Source organism: Bombina bombina, chromosome 2 (assembly GCF_027579735.1).
Source record: "Bombina bombina isolate aBomBom1 chromosome 2, aBomBom1.pri, whole genome shotgun sequence".
Classification (NCBI taxonomy): Eukaryota; Metazoa; Chordata; class Amphibia; order Anura; family Bombinatoridae; genus Bombina; species Bombina bombina.
In genome coordinates, this window is record NC_069500.1 from 1079959027 (window position 1) to 1079978601 (window position 19575).

The following is a 19575-nucleotide window of genomic DNA, read 5'->3' on the forward strand; positions in this document are numbered from 1 at the left end:
ATTATACTTTCCACTGGGATTTAGGAAACTCAGCAACCGGAACAATTAGAATCAATTCAGACTTTTCACTCCACTAATTTTTCCATTTTTTTCACCGGTTTTGATCTACACAATATTTTGGACTACACTGTTGTGGAATATATATGTATATTTCTTTGAGATATATTTTTTGAGGATTATTTTTGATTTTTTTAGAGCACATTTTGAAGTTCCTTTCACCTACACAATTAGAGGAGTTTTTTTTACACATCTTCAACTTTTTCTCCTCACATTTTTATTTATCCATCAGAGAATCCCCAAACAAAAATCATCCGAAACTATATCTTTCGCTGCTATTGTATAACTTAGTATTGCATATTATTATCTCAACAATCTATTTTACTGTTTTACTCTATTTAAATTTGATTTTACTTCACTGTTATTTATCATGGATCCATGAAGCATTGTATGTTTACCTGAGACATTATATGTATATCTGTTTTATCTGTAAAACATTTTTTATGTATTAAAAACATTTTTTAGACTACACTGAAGTTTAAATCTTAATTAGATTTTACATTTTATACACCTAGCCTCCTTAGGGTAGGCGCCTTGGGTTACACCTCAATTTTCTTCTGAGTGAATTATAGGGACAGAAGATATTTTTTTTACATTTTAATTAGATTTATTGTATTTATAGACTTATTGTAATATGCCTGGTGTTCTTACATAATATTCATCTTTCAAATTGATTATTTTTATGACTCCCCTGGACACTCGCAGAACTGCAGACTTTTTCTTTTCACTGTCAGCTTCAAGCAGCAACAATAGTGCCATACCCTTTACCTTCTGCGAGCTCCCAGCGCAACTAGCTGACACTTTAACCAGCAAGCACATGGTTGGTTAACTTTGAAGCACTGTAATTTAGATAGGGGATTTTTTTTATGTTTTTGTTTTATTTCTTACAGTCATTGACTTGTATCCCATTTTTTAGGTATACTTTTGTATGTGGCTCTAAATAAATTCTTTCTTTTTTTTTTAAAATGCTTTATTAAGTTGTCATGAAATAGTACATGAAAATAATTAATCAGAAATTATACAATACAAGGAACTTTTGTACACATTTAGGTAAAAAGGCATTCCATCCAGGAATTTTAGATCATTCCATCTGCTGATATGGTTCCTTTGTCATACTAGAGTCTCATTTGTTTAGACGAGTGGTTCCCAGTTCAATATTGTATAACTTTACGTCTTTTCGGTATAGTCCTCTCTAGAAGAAGAACTAATTTATAAATTTGTAAGTAAACCTGAGAACATTAACTTATAAGCAATAACCTATTAACAATAATAGCATATAATTTATGTGTGTGATAATACACACCAAACGGTAATCTTGTATCCTGACATGCGCTAACCCATAGGCGCATGGCAGGAGTTTGTTACAATTATAAAAGTAAGAAGAAGACAGAAGTAGAGTAAGAAGTCTAAAGAGTAGGAGGGTGGGGGAAAAAGCGGGGGGGGGAAGGTCGACAGGCAAAAAGGGGGTTGGGAGTGTAAATTGACATCACTATGGCAGTGAGAGCTTGTTGGGTTTATGTTTCTATGTGCCGGTACCCTGTTCGGCCGATGATGATTTTCAGATTTCTAACATGTATTCATGAATTTCTATTTTGTCATCTCTCATATATCGGAATCTTTCTAGCTGTAGATACCTGTCAAATTTGGCTTGTCCAGTCAGTGATTGTGGGTATACTAATGGATTTCCATTTTTTAGGAATAAGAGAGTTAGTGCTATTGAGCATTATGTAAAGGAGATGTTTTGTAGGTTTGTCTGTTAGTTTAGGGAGGCAGTGGAAAGCAGAAGGTCAGGTGACCTATTAAAGGTAATGTTAAGTTTGGTTTCTATTGTGTTTAAGATTGTTTGCCAGAATGATTCAATAAGCTTGCAGTTCCACCAAATGTGAAGGAGTGTACCTTATTCTCCACATCCCCGCCAGCATCCCCCATCTGTCTGTTTGTATATTTTCTTTATTTTGTCTGGTGTGAGATACCATCTAGATAAATATTTCTAATTAGACTTAAAGGACCAGTAAACACAGCAGATTTGCATAATCAACAAATGCAAGATAACAAGACAATACAATAGCATTTACTCTGAATTTTAAATGAGTAGTAGATTCTTTTCTAACACATTTTAAAGTTATGTATATTTCCACTCCCCCTGTACCATGTGATAGCAATCAGCCAATCACAAATGCATATACGTATAGTCTGAGTTCTTGCACATGCTCAGTATGAGCTGGTGACTCAAAAAAAGTGTAAATATAAAAGACTGTGCACATTTTTTTTAATGGAAGTAAATTGTAAAGTTGTTTAAAATTACAGGCTGTATCTGAATCATGAAAATTTAATAAAACCTGAGTGTCCTTTTAAGAACTCTTGCTGAAACTGAGGCTTTTATGTGGTTATTAAATATTTTGTGCCATTCCTTTTCTGTAGGAGGAGGTGCAAGCTCACTGTTCCATTGTCTAATGTAGCTAGGTAAAGGTGTCTTTGTGTGATAATATCAAGCATGTGGGGTAGTAAACAAAGTGTTTCTAGTAGAGTTAGTGGTCTAGTTATGCTTTCCGGTCTCTTGTGTGTAGCGAGGTAATGTTGTAGTTGTATGTGGAAGTACCAAGAGAGTTTGAGACCTGTATGCTCAAAGTCCTACTTATTTTTGACTTTTTTGTCCACTAAAATTCTGTGGAAAGTTATCTGGGCCATTTGTGTCTTGTCTAAAGTCATGTGGTGGGTGTTTGTGAATGATATGTCTGGGTTTTCTATGAAAGGGGTAAGTGGGGATGGGTTTGAAGATATATAGGGATAATCCACTATGGTTTTTCCCACTGTAAAAAGAATTCCCATAGGAATGAGTAATTGTTAATCAGTTTGGGTCTAGTTTTAGTTGAGGTCCAACCTAGGGAACCCAGGTTCTGTGTTTCCAGGATTGTTCTTCCCATCTGAACCCATGTCTTATCTTTGAGTTATTACACTTTTCCACTTGGTGTTGTAGGTTAATGGCTTTTTTGTATATTAAAAGATTAGAGACTCCTAGTCCTCATTTTTCTTTTGATTTATAAAGTGTGTACTTTGCGGTACGTGGTTTAACTCCTTTTCAAATAAACTCTTCCATTATTCCCTGTAATTTATGTAAATAGTGTGGAGGAAGTGGGATTGGGAGGGTCTGTAAATAGTAAAGGACATGAGGAAGAATATTCATCTTAATTATCCCAATTCTCCCTAGCCAAGAGACCGGTTTGTTTCTCCATGAAGAGAGGTCCCTAGTGACCATGGTGAGTAGATATGTGTAGTTAGCCTCAAAAAGTGTGTCCGCTATTGGGGTAAGGTTTATCCCTAGATATTTAAGTGTACAAGTCTGAATACGCAACAGGCATATACCAGAAAGCTGGCATAAGTCTGTTTGAGGAAGATTTATGTTCAGGATTTCCAATTTGGTTTGATTTAAATGAAAATGTGATAACCTACCATACTCCTCAAATTCCCTTAGGGCCTCTGGGAGTGAGGTTAGTGGGTTTGTGATGGATAACAAGACATTGTCCACATAGAGGGACAGCTTATGATTCTGATTCCCTATTTTGACTCCTGTGATTTTTCCATTATCTCTAATTTTCTGTGAGAGTACTTCTATTGTGAAGGCGAATAACAATGGGGTTTGACAGAATATTGTTTATTTTGACCTGAGCTAAAGGTGATGTGTAAAGAGAAAAGACCCTGTGTATGAACTGTTGCCAAAAGTTTATCTTCGACAGGACAGCCTTGAAAAAGGTCCAGCTGACCCTGTCAAAGGCTTTGTCAGCGTCTGTGGAAACAAGCACAGTCAGTATTTTATTGCATTGTGCGTAATTCACAAGGAGGGTGGCCTTTATAGTATTGTCCCTGGCCTCATGGCCAGGGACAAATCCTACCTAGTCAGGGGATATTAAACTTGGTAAAAATCTGTTTAATCTGGTAGAGAGGATTTTGGAAAAGATCTTTATATCAACATTGAGAAGTGAAATTGGCCAAAAAATTTTAGGGCGATTTGCTGGTTTTCCAGGTTTTGGGATGGTAGTAATATGGGCTGTTAGCATAGAGGAAGGGAAACCTTGTGAGCCTTCTAGTGTATTAAACAGAGAGGCTAAATGTGGGGACAGGATTGTCTTAAATAGTTTATAATATTTGGAGCTAAAGCCATCTGGGCTGGGGCTTTTACCTGCTGGTAGGTTCTCTATAGTGAGAATTACCTCTTCTGCTGAAACAGGAGCTTCCAACTCCTCAATATCCTCACACTTCAGTGAAGGGAGTGTTATAGAGTCTAAGTATGAGTCGATGTCTAGGGGAGACGCTTGGTTGTCACAGTCTTGTGATGAGTGTTTAGAGTTCTGTAAGTTATATAGGTCATGGTAGTAAGTTTGTAATACTTCCACAATAGCTGGGCTATCTGAACATGTAAGGTTTTGTTGGTTAGTAATGGAGTGGATATGTGTTTTTAGTTGTTTCCTTTTTAAAGCTCTCGCTAGTAGTTTCCCAGGTTTGTCTCCAAATTCAAAATATTTCTGCTGTATTTTTAGGGTTGTTTTTTGATGTTCTATTGAATGTAAGTCTTGTATTTCCATTCTAGCCTGTTTGAGTTCTAGGTTAATTGATGTGTCAGTAGGTGTTCTTTTGTGTTTAATTTCTAAATTGTTTATTTTAGATAGCAGAGATGTGTATTTAATCCTTGTTTGTTTGGTCAAAAAGGCTTTTTGTTTAATAAGTTCACCTCGCCGCACACACTTATGGGCTTCCCACACAGTGTGCTTTGGGGTCTCGTCTATATTATTAAGTGTAAAATATTCAGTAAGCGTGGATTCGATTTTTGCTCTAGTTACGTGGTTGTCGAGTATGAAATCGTCAAACCTCCATATGAAAGAATGTTCTGGGATGGTTGGCCATCTCAGTCTGCACAATACTGGGTCATGGTCAGACCATGTCATGGGAAGTATTTGTGTGTTTGTGACCAGGGCTAAAGTAGATTGATTAGTAAAGATATAATCTCATCCTGAGGATAAGAAAAAAAGGTGTAGTCTTGTTGTGTTGGATATGTAATTCGCCACGTGTCATGGACTGCTAATTCTTCAAGTCTAGTATAACACTGTTTAATAATTTTCTTTGGGGTAGAGGCTAGTCCTCTAGATGTGTCCAATTGGGGGTCTAAGGGAAGGTTAAAATCTCCGCTGAGAATCAGCGCTCCCTTCTGTAGTTCCAGGATTCTGTTTGTGATACCAGTCATAAATGTGTTTTGATGTTGATTAGGGAAATAAACGTTAACTAATGTAACCGGTCTGCTATGTAAGGTGCCTACTACTATTAGATACCGACCTTCCCGGTCTTTTTCTTTGTGTATTAGGGAAAAGGGGGCGGATTGTTTGATGAGAATTCCTACACCATTTTTTTTCGTGGTATCTGATGCAAAGAAAGATGTCAGGAATTTAGGATTGGACCATATTGGTTATTTGCCTCTCTTAAAATGTGTTTTTTGTAGATATATTATATCACAATGCAGTCTAGTATGTCTCAGATTAAATGTGATCTTTTCTCTGGTATGTTAAGGCCTTTGGCATTTATGGTCATCACTGTTAAGTTATGGGCAGTTTGGGTCATCATTTTACTATGTGAGTGGGATATTGAAAAAGGTAGGGAGAAGAAAAGAAAAAAAGGGGGGAATGAAAGGGGAGGAGAAAGGGAAGTTAAAAGAGCTTATAGGACAAGAAAACAAAGGAATTGGAGAATAGAGATAAGAACTAGCAAAGAAGACAGATATCTGTGATATTAAGCCCTGGTATTAGATAGTGTCTAGTGTCCTCTAGATTGAATAAAACTATTGCACCTATGTTATATCTGAGCGGGGGAATATTAAATGGTTAGCACAATGAGGTTAAATGAGAGTGTAGTAGGTTCGGCAAAAAATACAACCTATCTTGGTTGTAATCGAATAAGAAGATGTGGGGTCAGTATCCTCACACCCGATTTGGTTGGTATATTTTAGTGTTTTCAGGGTTAGGGCTAACTAAACCTGAGCCAATTAGGTACTGTTAATCTACAGAGGTTTGTCCAGAATAAGACATAAAATCATTATGTGGTGCACAACAGTAATTTAAACAATACAAAAACTTACATTAACAACATATATCTATGCTTTCTTCAAACTTTTCTTAATATATTGTTATATTTGAACGTTTGCCTAGAAGTGATTTTTGAAGCAAAAGAAAGGTGCTATTAAATAAAATTCCCTTTCTGTCAAAGGGGTAATTGTACTTATAATATGAGTATGTTCATCATATCATAAACAAGTGCTTCTTAGAGACTACAACTGTAGCTTAAACATTGTAAAAACAGGTAATAATAATATATATATATTTTCTTCATTCTTTCCCTCATATGTTGCTATATATACGGGCAACATTCATCAGAGACATATGATTATTCTTTTATCAAGATTGTCAATAAATTCTTTTTTTATCCTATTCTATGCAATTTTCGAAAGCCACATTCTAATATATGTAAAATTTAAAATGCAAAACATAAAGTTAAATTTATAAACTTAAACCTATAATTCATAACATGTAGAAGTACAGGTTGAAAACCCTTTTTTTCCAAACTGCTAGGGACTGGAAAATATTTGGATTTTGGAATAGTTTGGATTTTGGAATATTTGCATCCGTAAAATGGGACAGTTTGGAGAGGGGATTTAACCAAGTGTAAACAACAATAGGCAATATTTACATGTCATAATAGAACTTATATATGTAACCTAAAATTAGTTTTATATTATTTTTAATACTTTTGTATACATAGCATAATCAAAAAGATAGTACAATACTGTAATCAGAAAGGTAACATTTGTAGTTTTAAATAATTATAGGCTATTATTTGCATTTTAAATCACAAAAACGAAACCAAAGACACATGAAATGTAAAGTAAAGAAGGCGGCGTACAGAGTTGAGAAAAAAGTAATTTTTTATCATTTTTATTTTTTTAAATATTAATTCAAAAGTTTGGATTCCAGATTAAGTTTAGATTTAGGAATTCCATATTTGGGAATTTGTGCCTGTACAATAAAACAAAATGTCTGAAAAACATAGCTAACCCATGTTTTGTTTTCTACATTTAATAAAGCAACTAATCAGAACCATAGTGGTAGTCTGAAGAAAGCTGTTGAATTATTACTGGCAAAAGAAGACACCCAGACATGTTCCCACCTTTAGAGTGCAATAAAAATGAGCTGACCCACACGAAACAAGATATTTTTTAAAGTATTCTGAACCCTTTCCCAATCCACAACAAAACCAGGCCTGAAAAAAAAAAAGAAAAACAATCCAATTGAAAATAAATATTCTTTGATTAAACAAGCTGCTTTAGTCAATGTGAAATAATTCTATTTCTAATTCAATTCATTTTATAGTTAAAACCTCACATAAAGAATAGGAAATGACAGATAAACGCTGAGCAATAAAAATTAATGCTTCATAATTATTGACTGTGTGAGGTCAAACATATTACTCATATGCCTGTATGCATTTCTTTTTTTCCTTTGGAAATAGATTGTAAGGACAAATTAATTTGGCAAGTGGTCTGCAATAAATATGTACTTCACCTTTAGTCATCATAATAATCAGTGTCAAAGTCTTTTTGAATACAAATAACTGCTGTGACCTTGAGTGTTGAGTATATGCCTAATTTGGATAGTTTTTCAGAAAAGAGGAATGTTAGTTAGTTCTATGAGTTTTCTGCCGAAACAAGATGTGTTAGTCATCTAAACTCCTGCTCTCCCATTAGTGCTGTGAAAAATGAGCACTATGGTATGTGTAAAGCCAACTGACATTCTTCCAGTAAAGGACTACATCTCCCTTCTGGACCTGTCAAGCTGAATGTGGGTGGGAGTGAGGTGGAGCACATCTGGAATTAGCTGATGGAAAATAAACCAGTAAAGAAGTTGGGGAAAGCTAAAAATCTGACCCACCCCAAGGGAAAGAGTCTTAGGTCATTGACAGTTAAATTATAACAGTATTATTATCATGAAAAAGTACGTGAACTGTTTGCTTAAGGACAAAGTAAATTGACCTACCACTCTAGGTTGTCAAAATATTCCATATACGTTTTATGTAAACAATTTATTCTTGCTATTCTTTCAAAATTCACAATGAACTTTTGGCAATTGGGATTTCCTTTAGCAGGAGTTTCCTGATTTGTGGTTTTTGTCTAGCTCTCTGTGTTCTCTTGGAAGAAAAAATAAAAAAACAAATTCTATTTATGAATGGAAAGAAATTATCTTTGATACTATCTACTGCGTTTCTATTGTGTAATTATTTTCACCTAGGAGGTTTCCCCGAGTTAAAATATACATTACAGAATGAGATGAACTGATAGTTACCCAAAATAAGAGTATGAACTGTACACTTTCACTTTGCTAATATAAACTAAAAGATACTTTACTCAAAGAGAGCCTCTGGCAGGAATTTAATTCATGATACTAGAGAATATAATGAAGACAAGTATCAGCTTTTTAAAATCACTGAAGCCTAGAAATTCTTAAATTTGGCAAATATCTAAACATCTGACATTACAGAGTTAGTAACAATTGCCTAATAGTAATCTAAAAGTTCCTCGTTAAAGGGACATTGTACTAAAAAAAATCTGTCATCCATATAAGAGAAACATTTAACCTTTTTTCTTAAAGATATGAGTTAGAAGGTTTTTTTAAATGTAAAAACAATAAATACAGCAGTACTTGGTTATTCCTTACTAATACTTATTGGTTGACAGGAACAAATGCTCATAGTAGCAAGTGCCTATCAGCCAATGAAAAGTACATTAGTGATATTGCTATACTTGTTTAAATTTAAATGTAAACACATCTATCTAACACTTTAAATAATGATCTTTCATATGGAGGATGGAGATGTTTCAAAGGAGCATGTACTGATTCATAAAAATTTTAATTTTCCTAGAACAGTGTTTCTCAACTGTTGTCCTCAAGTAACCCCAACAGGCCAGGTTTGTATTATAGCCGAACTAGAGAATATGGGAAATAATCAGCTGATCAGTAACCATGGTTACTAACCTGCTCTTTCTCATCAGCTGATTATTTTGCCTGTGCTCTAATTCAGCTATAATGAAAACCTGGCCTGTTAGGGGTACATGGGGAGCACGGTTGAGAAACACTGGCCTAGAACATCTTAGTATATTCTCATGCGGATCTTGTGTTGTTGCACGTGGCCATAATATTCTTTTCCATTAAAAAAATCCTCTAGAGTATTTCAGGGGACTAGTGATAAAAAAAACACACGTTAATTTAGAACAGAAAATGTTGTTTGCAGTTGTTTATATGAAGACTTTTGCATGGCCACAATTTTAACAAATTGTTTGTCCTATTTCTGTTAAGTCTGTTATATATTTCTGAAAATAAATGTTCTAATTCTAAAATTTGTAAAATTTTGTCTCCCATTGACTTATAGTGAATTCAGAATGTCATTCTCAGACTTACACTACTTTCCGTATATGTCTATGAGATATAAAATTCAAACGCACTGAATTTAGTATTATAATGATAAATCCTTTAGCCTTACTATGCAATTGTTATAAGTCTATGGCATATATTACTTTTTACAGTTGTCTTTTTGAATATGTTTTTGATGGTCTTATAAACCCTTGAAAATCCAGAGCTGTCACAAACTGTATGTATAAAGTCATGAAATAAAACAAAAAATGTTCATGATTCAGATAGAGCATGCAATTTTAACAGGGTGCTCTTTAGGAGGGGTGAACAGGGCAGCTGCCCGAGACACCAGGCGCTTTTAAAGCATATCTACTTTTTGGGTGCAGATTTAACAATTTAAGTACTGCAAAAATGCAGAATGTGGTTTATGCAGTGACTGTGTCACTAACTTCATATTTGTAGGGGAGTATGCAAGCTAGCTTAAAGGGCCATAATACCCAAATGTTTAAACACTTGAAAGTGATGCAGCATAGCTGTAAAAATCTGACTAGAAAATATCACCTGAACATCTCTATGTAAAAATAAAGATATTTTACCTCAAAAGTTTCTCAGTAGCCACCTCCCATTGTAAAGGATTTCTAAGCAGCATATTAGTGTGTCTGTCCTGGAACAGCTTTGGGGTTGAGCCTCGTGCACTCTCATGTTATTTCCCTATTCAGTTTAAAGGAAGTTTACAATGAAATTTCATGAGAGTTAAGTCAAATCTCATGAGATCACAGTAAAAGAGTTCAATGAAGCCCCGTCGAGCGCCTGTGAGAGGAGGGGCCAGTGACCTCACTCGAGGCGTAGAGGGGCGTGTCTGCGTGAGCTGTTGCTCACTTTTCCTGTCATCGTCGAACGAAGAGGACCTGGTAAAGAAGCGTTCCTGTGGAGAAAAATTTCTACTTACCATGTCGGATCTGCAATCAATCATCGGGACGGTCCAGGAGTTGATGAAATCGAAAGGCGTCGCATGGATCCAGCGGAGACTTGTGGCTGAAGAGGGTGTCGGTTCCGGAGGTGCAGTTACGGCGGGCGGAGGATCTTCTATGCCTGTCCGAAGGTCTCGCCCGCCCGAGAGGCTCAGTCCAGCGGGAGCAAAACGTCGGGAATCCGGCAGCAGAGGAAGAAGGACGGCGAAGGCTTCATCGGCGGGAAGTGTGTCTGGTCAACGGGCAGTGCAGGTCGGCACCGTCTCAAGGAAGTCGGGAGCTGGTGAGAAGAGTCGGAGCAGGACCGGAGTCGGCAGCGTTCCGGAGGTGTCACAGTTGCCGGTGGATGAGCCTGGAGTAGGTAATACATTTTATTTTGCAGGTGATGTAGGGCAATTTGGCGGCAACTATGGGGAGAATGAGGCGGCCATGGGTACAGTAGGCGAAGACTCGGAAGAGGAAGGAAATTCAAATTTGGCGCCATTAGGGGATGAGGTAACGGCCATTTTAGGCCTAAACTGCGCAACTTTGCAGGAGAGTATCACGGCTTCTGGGCCTAGTGGGGCATATGTTAAGGAGCATACGGCCCTCAATGAAGGTGCCATTAAGGAAAATATTATGTCAGCAAAGAAAAGGAGCTCAACGGGCGTTAGGCCTATGTCTAGGCAGATTGAGAGTCAGGATGTTATTTCAGCAAGGAGGGAACTAGTTTTTCAGGACCACAGCACCAAAGGGCCGGGTAAAAAAGCTCTCAGAAAAACAAAACATTTGGACAACTTAGAAGGTCCGGTTTACTCCATGACACAGGATGCTAGTTTAAATGTAGGGATTCAGGAAGGTAGTAATTTGGGTGATTATGTTGCTAATTGGGGTGGTAATCAGGGTAGCAGGGTTAAGATTAGTGGGGCTGTTCAGAGTTTTGATGATGTTAGGGGGGATGCCGGTAGGCAGGGTAATATGTCTTTTTCCCCAGCTGTTTTTCAGGGTAGGTGCAGCAATTCTGGACAGGCTAACGTCGCTCGTCGGAGTGGCGATGAAGAAGGCGATTCATTGTGGATTGAGGAGCAATACAGTAACTTTGGTGAGGAGGAGGAGGAGCAACTCCCATCTTGTTCTGGACCGGTTTCTACGGATCAGGTAGGGGGTATTGATATATTGAATCAATTAATTAAGGTGTTAGTGCCAGGAGAAGTTGAAGGGTTTGCTAGTTGTCAAAAGGGTAGGAATTCTCCTTTAACTGAGTGTAGAGACAGTAGGGATAGGCATAATTTTGTTGGGAGCCGCAGGGATAATAGTGAAGCTGCTAGTAGTAGAATTGTAGATAACAGGGTTTACGCATCCTCTCGGTCACAGGTCAAGTCAGGTGAATGGAAGAGTCAGGAAAGAAGGTCCAGGATTCCATTAGCATGGCGTCGGGTAAGATCCCAGTCGCCTATTAGTGTCAGGAAAAGCCAGGAGTCAGGAACATCTGTCTGGGGTACAATAGACAGTCAGTCAAGGGAGAGAGTGAGTCATAGGAGATCTAGATCTCCGGAGAGAAGGAGTCACAAAGATAGAGTGGTTCCAAGACACGAAAATGAATCTATTCGGCCGGATGCAAGGAAGGAGTCAGGTACATCTAAGGAGCTATCCAAATCTTCATGTGATGTGGGTGCGAGTAGTAGTGTGTTTCCAGGTTTGAGTGTGAGTGTGGTGGACGACAGGTGTGATGTTTTATTGAGAGGCTTGAAGGATTTAGTTTCTCAAATGGAGAATAGTTCTCAGTCTAATGCTAGTATTGTTAACAGTGCTCGGTCTAATGTTATTGTCCCCTCAGGTCCTATTGGTGCCTGGGTTGCTCAGAATGCGGCTTCCGGTGGGAGCTTATTAGATCAGGCGGTTTCTGTACCATCTGGGGATTCTTTGGTTGTCAGTCAGGCTAGGGTTTCTGATCAGGCATTGAGACGACCTTGTTTGTGTTCGGTTGGCCCTTTGGGCATTCATCTTGCTAAGGATGTGAAAGAGAGAATATGGAGGCGAGAGTTTGTTGAAATATTTTCGCTCCTTCCTGTGGATCAAAGTTTTGACAGCAAGGAGGATTCTAAAAGTGAATCGGGTAAGAAGGAGGATGATGATAGGAAAAGAAAATTTAGGAAGATTCCTAAAACTTTGTCCAATTGGTCTAGGGCCTTTTGTATTTTAGCTAGTGTGATTGGGGAAAGGAACCCTGAATTGTGTTCTTCGCTATTTTGTTACCTAGATGAAATAGCAAGTGCTTGTCGTACGTATGGTGGTCTTGCTTGGTGGAAGTACGATGAACAGTTTCGTCAGCGTTTGGCGGTTCGGCCGGAAATGCTTTGGGACGATAGGGATATGGGTATTTGGTTGGAGCTTATGACTCCGCTAAGGTCTGGGCAGCCCTTTCGAGGTTCGGGAGGAGTGTCAAGTTCCTCCTCGTCAGCATCATCAGCCGTGGCCTTTAGAAAAGGCCTCTGCTTTCAGTTTAATGAAGGGGTGTGTAAATTTGGAACGGCTTGCAAATACAAGCACGAATGTTCCTTCTGTGGAGGAATTCACTCCAGCAGCAAGTGTTTCAAGAGGGCTAAAGCTGCAACAAAAGTCGATAGCGTCATTCAAGGCCAGGACTCCGGTGAAATTAAAAAAGATGGAGCCTTGGTTAAGATTGTACGGTAGGAGGAGGGGTATGGCTTCTGACGCTGAGATTTTGTTTAATGGTTTCAATGATGGCTTCTTTATTCCTTTTGTCAAGGGTATTGAATCTGTTTTTGCTGGTAATCTTAAATCTGCGAGGGATTTCCCTGAGGTGGTTTTGCGTAAAATTCAGAAAGAGGTTTCTTTGGGCAGAATGGTTGGCCCATTTTGTGCTCCTCCATTTGATAATTTAAGGGTGTCACCCTTGGGTGTTGTTCCAAAGAAGGTTCCGAATGAATTTAGGCTTATTCACCATCTGTCCTTTCCAAAAGGTTTTTCTGTGAATGATGGTATTGAGCCTGAGTTATCTATGGTAAGATACGCGTCCTTTGATAAAGCTTTGTCTTTGGTTAAGGAAGCTGGTTCTAACGCTTTGTTGGCTAAGGTGGATATTGAATCAGCGTTTAGGTTGCTGCCGGTGCATCCTGCGTGCCATCATTTATTGGGCTGTTTTGTGGATGGTTCCTATTTCGTGGATTTGTGTTTACCTATGGGTTGTTCCATTTCTTGTTCCTTGTTTGAAAAGTTTAGTTGCTTTTTGGAATGGGTGGTGAAACAGATTTCTGGATTGTCATCAGTTATCCATTATTTGGACGACTTCTTGTTTGTGGGTCCGTCTGATCAAGATTCGTGTCAGGTGCTTATGGATTCCTTTTTGGAGATGGCAAGGGATTTTGGCATCCCTATTGCTTTTGACAAATCGGAAGGCCCCTCTTCTGTGATTAGCTTTTTGGGTATTTGCATTGATTCTGTTAGGATGGAATGTAGGCTTCCTGAGGACAAGGTGAAAGATTTATTAATTTCTGTTGATTCAGCTCTGAGGAGGAGGAAGCTTTCTTTGAGGGAAATTCAATCATTGGTTGGCAAGCTAAATTTTGCTTGCAAGATTATCCCAGTTGGCAGAATTTTTTGTAGGCGGTTGTCTTTGTCAACGGTTGGGGTTAAGATCCCTCATTTTAGGATCCGTTTGTCTGCTCAAGTTAAGGAGGATTTACGGGTTTGGAAGGCCTTTTTAAAGGACTTCAATGGGAAGTCATTGATTCAGTCTGCTGAAGTGTTGAATAGTGAATTGCATTTATTTACGGATGCATCTGGTGCGCATGGTTTCGGTGCCTTGTTTGGTAAGAAATGGTGTTCAGGACATTGGCCCAGTGTCTGGGCTTCTACTGGCTTGACAAAAAACCTAGTTTTTCTGGAGTTATTCCCCTTAGTGGTTGCTTTAAAGATCTGGGGTGGAGAGTTTGAAAACAAAAAAGTAGTTTTTCATTCTGATAATATGGGTGTGGTTTTTGCCATCAACCGTTTGTCTTCTAGTTCTAAACCGGTTATTGGTTTGATCAGAATGTTTGTTTTCGAATGCTTGAAACATAATGTGTATTTTAGAGCTATTCATGTGCCTGGAAAGGAGAATATAGGGGCTGATGCTCTTTCTCGTTTTCAGTGGCAGAGGTTTCGAGAGGCTGTTCCGGATGCAGACAGGGTGGGTGCTACATGCCCGGAGGAAATGTGGTACCTGAATTTTCTAGAGTGCTGAATATGGTGAGGGGAGCCTTAGCTCCTAGGACTTGGAAGGCGTATGTGGCTGTTTGGGTTCAGTGGCTTAATAAGTTGGTGGAACAGGATAGTCAGGTGAATGAGATATTTTTGCTTTTGGATTGGATTGAGACGTGGAGGGTGAAAAATTTCTCTAAGTCAATGATAAAGAGGAACATGTCAGCTTTATCTTTTTTGTTTAAAATTTTAGGCTGGGAGGATTTATCTAAGATATTTTGTATCCGAATGGCGGTTAAAAGTTTGTTAAAGAATAAGGTCATTTTAGATAAGAGGCGCCCATTGTTTTTTTCAATTTTAGAAAGATTGGTTTTAGTTTTGCATAGAGTTTGTTTTTCTAATTTGAAGTGTCACTATTTAAAGTAGCTTTTGTATTAGCCTATTTTGGTGCTTTTAGAGTGTCTGAGTTGGTTTCTGCTAATCGTTGGAGTCATGGTGGTTTTGAAGTAGATGATGTTGTTTTGAATTCTGAAGAGGTTTTGTTATGGTTGAAGAGGTCAAAGACTGATCAAGAAGGTAAAGGTTGTTGGGTTAGATTGAAACGAATTGGAGGGGTGTGCTGCCCAGTTACGGCAGTTAGAGAATTTTTGCAGTTTAGGAGTTGTTTGAAGGTTAGAACTTTTTTAATACACGAGGATGGAACATGCTTATCTCGTTTTCAATTTGAAGCAGTGTTGAAGAAAGGTTTAGCTTTGATTGGAATTGACAGTAAGGAATTTGGATGCCATTCGTTTAGGATTGGGGCGGCTACGGAAGCAAGCTCTTTAGGTTTGAATGAAGGTGTGGTGAAGAGGATTGGAAGGTGGAAGTCTGGTTGTTTCAGATTATATGTTAGGCCAGAATTAGTGTATTAGCCTTTTGTTTCAGCAGGTCCTCCGCATTGTTGGATCGTTGGTCACTCCTATATTTACTGGGCAAGAAAAGCAGCTTCATGTAAAGAGGCGGGTTCCCAACTTTGTTGTTCATTTGAGAATGTATTCATAAAATGGTTTGGTATTAGGGGTTTGAGGTGGGATCAATTGATAGGGCACGTTATTAGTTGGGCTAGACTTTTTCACCCTCCTGATATTCTAGTCATTCATGCGGGGGGCAACGACCTTGGTTTTATGTCTCAAAAAAGGTTAATAGATCTGATTAAGTGGGACATCATTAGATTAAGGGAGCTATTTCCTCGAATCATGATTGTTTGGTCTGATATAGAATGCAGGATTAGCTGGAGGTCTGCATGGGATTCTCGGAAATTGGACTGCTCTAGAAAGAAAGTTAACAGGACGATTTCTAGTTTTGTGGCAAAATTGGGTGGTTGTGCAATACGACATGTTGAATTCGAAGGTGAAACGGGAAGATGTTTCTTTTTAAATGATGGGGTTCACCTTAACGAGATTGGTCTTCATTTGTTTAATTTTAATTTAAGCGAAGGTGTGAAAAAGGCCTTAGCCCTGTGGGTTGGTGCACGATTGTAATTCGTGCAATGGCGGGGTGCTAGCCTAAAAAGTGGTATATTATTGTGGGTACCTCCTCAGATATGGGGAGATTTTTATGTGGGGGCGTGCCTGGCTGAGAGCCAGTGGAAGGCACGTCTTTTTTGTTTAGGGCAAGCACTTTTAAATGAAGTTTGTGTATTCTAATAAAGTTTTTTCTTCATTTATTTTAATAAATGCGGGCTGCGGCCTTTTTCACCCATACTTTGTGTCAGTGTTTTATTTATTTACTGAGTTATTTAGGTAAAATGCCTAGATGTGTGGTCAATGAAGCCCCGTCGAGCGCCTGTGAGAGGAGGGGCCAGTGACCTCACTCGAGGCGTAGAGGGGCGTGTCTGCATGAGCCGTTGCTCACTTTTCCTGTCATCGTCGAACGAAGAGGACCTGGTAAAGAAGCGTCCCTCCCTCCCCTTTGGTTTGGTAAGTGGTTGTCGCAGCTGTTGCGGGGTGCTAGCCTAAAAAGTGGTATATTATTGTGGGTACCTCCTCAGATATGGGGAGAGATTTATGTGGGGGCGTGCCTGGCTGAGAGCCAGTGGAAGGCACGTCTTTTTTGTTTAGGGCAAGCACTTTTAAATGAAGTTTGTGTATTCTAATAAAGTTTTTTCTTCATTTATTTTAATAAATGCGGGCTGCGGCCTTTTTCACCCATACTTTGTGTCAGTGTTTTATTTATTTACTGAGTTATTTAGGTAAAATGCCTAGATGTGTGGTCATGACCTCAGCACTGCTGATGCTGATTGGCTGCTGTTCATTTCTTTATTTTTTTTATTATTTTTTTTACCTGCAGCTCGGCAACAGCTGAGTATAACTTTTTACACAGAACTTACTCTGCTGAGCTGAGGAGATTGTGAGGTAAAATATCTTCCTTTTTTACATAGAGATGCTCAGGTGATATTTTCCTGTCAGCTTTTTACAGTTATACTGCATCAGTTTCAAGTGATTTAGCATATGAGTATTATGTCCCTTTAAGACAGCAGATGAGCTGTGAGGACAGAAACTGTCTTGCTTTAATAAGTGGGTGTGACTGTGGGAGTAGGTTTGTTCAGGGGCTCTTATTTCTCAGCCAACACCCAGTTACACGGGTTTGCTTGGTCTGCAAAAGAGGCTGGGCAGTGGGCTGTTATTTCATTGTGCATAACTTGCAGCACACAGTGATAGAAGTGCAAGGAGAGCTGAATTTAAAGGGTGCCTAATCATTTTTAAATTGCATTTAGCCAGTCTGGTCTAGTGCAATTCCTGCATTAGAGGTATGTTGTTGAGGCAGAATAATGGTACTTCTTAGTTATTTTATGGCTGGTACTCAAGGCTGGAGTGCCTTATACACAAGCACTGCATCTACTCACTTATGTCCACCTTTGGTAGTGAGGGATCAGTTGTCTATGTTTAAGAGACCCACTGGATGGAGCAGAAAGGGTTAAATATAGGTCAGGGGCAAGCCTTGGGAGAGCAACATATTGGTAGTAGGTTAAATATTGGTTAATTAACAGAATGTTAGGTATTATTTTGTGATATTAATAAAATACAATTGCTTCAAAATAAAGTAGTAAAAAATTCAACACAAAAGGGGTCAGATTTCTGCATGCACCCTACATAAAAGGGTTAAATATGTCTACCTGCCAAAAGAATATATTAAAGGGGCAGTCACAAATCTGTGGGGACAAAAAATCCACTGCTCTATGGGCCAAAACATTGTCACAACAGAGCTATGTTATAAAGCTATCCACATTATAATCATGATTGCAGGGTAACTTTTCTAAAGAAATGAAATCACTGTTCAAAAATCGTCTCACCATGACGCATATGACTACACTTCACTGTGAGAGGTGATGGTTCTCTGACACTGGCAGAATGTTAAAAACAGCATTTCTATGTGCAGAGAATGTGTAATGTCAATGATGCCTTATGACAGTTTTAAATGACAAAACAATTTACACGTGTGAACTGAAACTGAACCTCTTTTGTTGCAATACAATTATTACACTGACTAGTACATAAATAATAAACTTATTTAAACTAGGGGATTGTGGATAAATTGTACATGTGTATACAGTATATATATAAATATATATATATATATATATATATATACTGTATCTATGTATGTATTCTACTGTAAAACAGTATATTATGCATTAAATTAACTCTCACCTAGAGTTACTGGACCTGCTCCGCGCCGCCGGGATGAAGATAGAAGATGCCGTCTGGATGAAGATAGAAGACGCCGCCTGGATGGATGAAGACCTCGCTGACTGGATGAGGATGGATGTCCGGACTTCAGAAACTGTAAGTGGATCATCTGGGGTTAGTGTTAGGTTTTTTTAAACTTTTTTTGGGTGGGGTTTTCTTTTAGATTAGGGTTTGGGCTTTTCTTAAAAGAGCTGAATGCCCTTTTCAGGGCAAGAAAAAGAGCTGAATGCCCTTTTAAGGGCAATGCCTATACAAATGCCCTTTTCAGGGCAATGGGTAGCTTAGGTTTTTTTTATAGTTAGGTTTTTTATTTTGGGGATTGGTTGGGTGGTGAGTTTTACTGTTGGGGTGTCACGCTGCTCCTCTGCTCTGCTGTGGCTGTTGCCATGGACACAGGCACTCCTCCTGTTGCTAGGGATACGGCAGTGTAACTGCAGCACAGTGATTACATCATCACCACCTGCCCTGTCTTCCCTATGTAAAGGCCTCAGTCTCTCACCTGTGCCCAAGTATAGGTACTACTTCTTGTGCTTCTGGGTGCTGTATATCTGTATGCTGAATTGCTGGACTGCTTTACTGTTGATGAACTCTGCCTGTTTTGACTACTCTGCTTGCCTTAACCCCTGAATTGCTGGACTGCTTAATTGTTGATGAACTCTGCCTGTTTGACTACGCTGCTTGCCTTAACCCTTGAATTGCTGGATTGCTTTACCGTTGATGAACTCTGCCTGTTTTGACTACTCTGCTTGCCTTAATCCCCTGAATTGCTGGACTGCTTTACTGTTGATGAACTCTGCCTGTTTTGACTTCTCTGCTTGCCTTAACCCTGAAATATTGGATTGCCATTCTGTTGCCGAACTCTGCCTGCCTGACCATTCTATTGATTTACCCTTGAAATACCTTACTGCTTGATTCCCTACCTATTGCCGTCAGAGACTATCCTGTCTGTTTCCAGTCCTTCAAGTGGTTTACCCTTGAACTGCCTAACCGCTGATTCCCTGCCTGTTGCCGTCAAAGACTATCCTGTCTGTCTCCAGTCCTTCAAGTGGTTTACCCTTGAACTGCCTAAACGCTGATTCCTACCTGCTGCCGCCAAAGACTACCCTGCATAGTGTGAGTACTGCTTACCAGATTTTGCAAACTTTCTATGCTCTGGGATATTCCTTTACATTCCAGCTTGATGCCGGGATA